The sequence below is a fragment of the Arachis ipaensis genome, chromosome B08 (genome assembly GCF_000816755.2).
Source record: "Arachis ipaensis cultivar K30076 chromosome B08, Araip1.1, whole genome shotgun sequence".
In the NCBI taxonomy this organism is placed as follows: Eukaryota; Viridiplantae; Streptophyta; class Magnoliopsida; order Fabales; family Fabaceae; genus Arachis; species Arachis ipaensis.
In genome coordinates, this window is record NC_029792.2 from 30,832,869 (window position 1) to 30,837,894 (window position 5,026).

The window sequence follows — 5,026 nt, forward strand, 5'->3', positions numbered from 1 at the left end:
ACAAGTGTGAAAACAAAGTGTGGGATCCCGGATTACAAGAAGAGGATCGACATTGGGAGCCCCAACCTTGTGAAGAACTCCATCAAGACTTGGTGCAACTAATGCAAAATCTTGGGATGCAATGGAGAACCAAGTATTGGTGGGAGTTCCAAGAAGAGTTTAAGCACAAGCCACCTTGAGAGGAGCTCCCCATAAGTCCAACTTAAGGAGAATAAACAAAAGTGCTAAGTGGGAGACACCCCACCATGGTAAAATCTTTTCATTTTTCTCTTTTTTGAATATTAGTAAAAATTAGTTTAATTTCATATTTTTATTGGTTTGTTGAGTTTAGTTGGTAGTTTAGTATGTGAATAAGGTTTTATGGTGTTTTTGGTAGCTATTTGGAGGTTTGGAATGCTTGGTTTGGTGCAAGAACTTGGAAAATTTTGAAAAACAAAGCACCAACCCACGCGTCCGTGTACAGCACGTATACGCGTGCCCCAAGCTTTTCGGCCATTCCACGCGCACGTGTATATGACGCGTACGTGTGGATACAGAAGTTCCACCTCCCAGCCAAAAACCCGAGAGTTGTGGCTGCATCGCGCGAACACTATGCCTCTAGCACAAACCAATCCACGCGCACGTGTACATCATGTGCGTACGCGTCGACTCTCTCGGACACCACCCGTGCGTACGCATGCATCACGTGTACGCGTCGATCCCATTGCACCTCACCACGCGCACACGTGCACTACGCATACATGTGTATCGCCTTATACCATCCACCTTCTTTTCTTCTCTTCCTTCCATTTCTTTCCTTCTTCTTTCTTCTCTTCTATTCTTTCCCATCTTCAACCATCATCCAACACTACCAAATACCATCCATAACCATTTCTTTTAGGTAGTTAATTAGTTAGTTGAATTTTTCTTTAATTTTCTACTTTTCATTATAAGTGTTAGATTGTTAATCTTGTTTACCATTAATTGTTGCTGAGTGCTAAAGAGGATGTTATCTTAACATCATTTATGTTTATAGTCCTTGTTGGATCCTTTGTTGAGGTTACCATTTACTACTTGGTTTTAAAATCCTAATGCTTGATGTTTGTATACCAAGTACATGTTATATTGCCTTCAAGCACTCTAAATGTTTTTGAATTGCATGTTTTGGCCACCATGTGATTTGAACCCTTTTCTTTGATTAGGCAATTAATTGATGGATGTTGTGCATTTATCTTAATGCATTGTGCTTCTTGATCATATGCATCCGTATGTTATTTTTTTTGGCTTGAATGCTTTCATGCTTCTTTATTGCTTGTTTGGTTGTCTTAACCTAAAAGTTTAAAGTACTTCAAGCACACTAGGATGAGTGAAGTGCGTGCCTCTTTTCCATATTTGTGACATAACTTTTAATATCAATATGTGTGTTCTAAAACCGCATGCAACTTAGAACTCACACACTCTTCTTCAATGTCACAACTGATTCACTCACGTCATTCTAGTGATTATTACCTCATTCCAACAATGTAGGCTTCCTTGCTTTTGTATCTTCTCATCTTACAGTGTTATTTTATATTTTTCATGAATAATGCACCATAAGCAAAAAGGGAAGCGGGAAAAAGAACACGCAGCAACCGGTTGACCTACCAGCTGAAGGTAGCAACTAGGAAAGTCGTCGTACCCCCTTGCTCAACTTAGCATGTACCGAGGATGGTGCAAACTTTTGAGTGTGGGGAGGTCGTCCGACCAATCGGTGTTCTTGGGTGACAAGTTTCTAATCCCAACACTTTTGCATTTCATTTTCATTTTAGGCCTTTTAGGACTCTTTGTTACATTTTTTCCTATTTTGCATGTATATATGTAATAAGCTTCGTTAAAATAATGATATTTTCCAAAGGAGTTACTCTATAGGGCATTAACATCCCAATTGATTTGAGTGAAAACTTTTCATAGAACTTGCTTGAATTATATATATTGTGGATCATGTTTTTGAGCTAAGAACACACAACCTTGTGAGACTTGAGCCTAATTGTGTGGTTACATCTTATAACCACTTATTTTCCTTCTTGTGTGCATTATTCTCTTTCTATGATTATAATCTTTGATTTGTTTGATTCTCTATTTCCATTATTTTGTGTATACATGCACTTATATGATTGAGATCATCGTTTCATAAGCTCACTTGCCCATATGGCCTTACATTTTATCTTCCATTGTTAGCCAACTTTGAGCCTACACTTAACCCACTTGTTCTTAATTTTAGCACAACACAAGCCTTAAAGCGAAAAATAATAAATGTCCTTAATTTGGATCTTTGATTAGCTTAGGCTAGTGTGTGTGAGTATCATTCAAGTGTGGGGAAACTTGGGACATTGGTTGGGATAAAAGGGTATTTTTGTTTTGTATTTCTATGTTGGAAATTTGGGTACATACTCGTGTATTAATTAAATGTAAAACCATATGCATTGATATCCTTGTATATAGTTTGAAAAGAAAAAAAAGAGAAAAAAAAAAGAAAGAAGAAGAATTAAATATGGAAAAGGAAAAAAATAGAAAAAAGAAAGAAAAAGAAAAGCAATAAAAAGGGGACAAAATGCCCCAAAGTAAAGTTCAATAAGAATCAATGCATATGTGTTGTAAAGTGAAAAGAAAATGCATGAGTATGTGAAAAAATAAAGAATGGGTAGTTAGGTTAGTATTCAATTGTATATGTTGTCATAGGTTAGGTGGGAAGCTTAAGTCAATCAAATATTCAAATTCTAGTCCACTTGACCATATACAATCCTACCTTGACCCTAGCCCCATTACAACCTATGAGAAAGACCTCATGATAATTGTATGCATGCATGAAATAATTGTTGATTGTGAGATGAAAAATAAATCTTGGAAAGCATGATTAGGGGGGAATTGAGTGAATTAACCCCAAAAACTGAGCAACTTGAGTGCAAACACTTCCGGTGAGGGTTCGATTGCTCAATTACATGTCTCCAGCTATAACCATCACCTTTCATGCAAGTTTGTAAAAATATTTAATAACTCAATTCAATTGTGGATTTGATTGCTATTGCTTGAACCCTTATGCTTATATATGTTCTCTTGGGAATTGATTTGTTTTGACCAAGTACTTGTATTCATTTAGATAGTCGCATATAGATAGGTTGCACTTAGGTAGTTTATTGCATTGAATAAATGTTGATACCCTTTGTTTCCTTCTTGATTTAGCATGAGGATATGCTATGGTTTAAGTGTGGGGAGGTTGATAAACCCCATTTTTAGGGTTTATCTTGTAGTAATTTTAAGGGATTTTATCACCTTTTTTCCACATTTATCCAAGGAAATAGCATGGTTTCATGATTGTCTCCTAAATTGTGCTTAAGTGTGAAAACATGCTTTTTAAGTCTTAATTAGCTATATTTAATTCACCTTTGATTCCACTAGATGCCTTGATATGTTGTTAGTGAAATTCAGATTGGAAAAGCTAGGAATGGATCAAAGGGATGGAGAGGAAAAGCATGCAAGAGGAGAACTCATAAAGAAACAAGGATTTGGGATGCATTCATCGATGCGCACGCACAGCAGACGTGCAGGCGTGGATAGCAAATTGTCAAGCGACGCGTACGCGTACATGGCGCGTACGCGTCGATGCTCGCACGTGACTCACTTAAAGGCAAAATGCTGGGGGCGAATTCTGGGCTTCCCAGGCCCAAATCCAACTCATCTCTGAAGCTATTTTAGACAGAATTCAAGGGGGAGTTAACACATTAGAAGCTTGAATCACATTAGTTTAGTTTAGATCTAGTTTTAGTTAGAGTTAGTTTCTAGAGAGAGAAGCACTCTCTTCTCTCTAGAATTAGGTTAGAGGTAGATTAGGAATTCTTAGATCTAGGTTAATTTCATACTTTGATTTACTTTTCCTTTATCAATTCTTGTTCTTCTACATCTTCTCTCTCTAGTTTAGCATTTAATTCTTGTAATTCTCTACTTTTATGTTGATGCACTCTTGTTTCTTCTATTTCCTTTCAATGCAATTTGAGCTAATTCATGTTAATTGTGCTTTCTTTGGTTTTCTATTGTTGATTTCTTGCTTTTGTAGTTGTAGTTCCTTTTAATTCTTGCAATTTATGTTGTTTACTTTTATTACTTTCTATGTGTTTGTTGAAATGCCACTTTTAGCTTTGAGTTAGATTTTGTTCCTCTTGGCTTTGGTTGAGTAATTAGTGACACTTTAGTTATCAAACTCTTTTGTTGATTGATAATTAGAAATTGCTAATTGACTTGAATGCCACTAAAGCTAGTCTTTCCTTAGGAGTTGGCTAGGACTTGTGGACTCAAGTTAATTCATCCATTTGACTTTCCTCTATGGTTAGAGGTTAACTAAGTGAGAGCAATGAACAATTCTCATCACAATTGATAAGGATAACTAGGATGGGATTTCTAGTTCTCATACCTTGCCAAGAGCTTTCTAGTTGTTAGTTTATTTCTTTTGCCATTTACATTTCTTGTCTATTATCTCAAAAACCCCAAAACACACTTCATAGCCAATAACAAGAACACTTTATTGTAATTCCTAGGGAGAACAACTCGAGGTTTGAATACTTCGATTATTTTTATTTGGGGTTTGTTAATTGTGACAACCAAATTTTTGTATGAAAGGATTATTGTTGGTTTAGAAACTATACTTGCAACGAGGTTTCATTTGTGAAATTCTATACCATCAATGTTCCTCTCATCAAAATGGCGCCGTTGCCGGGGATCGAACCCGGGTCACCCGCGTGACAGGCGGGAATACTTACCACTATACTACAACGGCGCCATTTTGATGAACGGAAAATTGATGGTATAGAATTTCACAATTGAAGTCTCGTTGCAAGTATAGTTTCTAAACCAACAATAATCCTTTCATACAAAAATTTGGTTGTCACTAAAACAAACCCCTATAAAGATAACCGAAGTATTCAAACCTCAGGTCGTTCTCCCTAGGAATTACAATAAAGTGTTCTTGTTATTGGCTATGAAGTATGTTTGGGGTTTTTGATTTAAGAAACAAGGA

At 36.4% G+C, this 5,026-nt stretch overlaps 1 non-coding gene across 1 annotated transcript; it reads right to left on the reverse strand.

The window, feature by feature from the left end:
• Nucleotides 4,715-4,786, reverse strand: TRNAD-GUC. Its single transcript has one exon. It is a non-coding gene; the product is annotated as a tRNA-Asp (tRNA).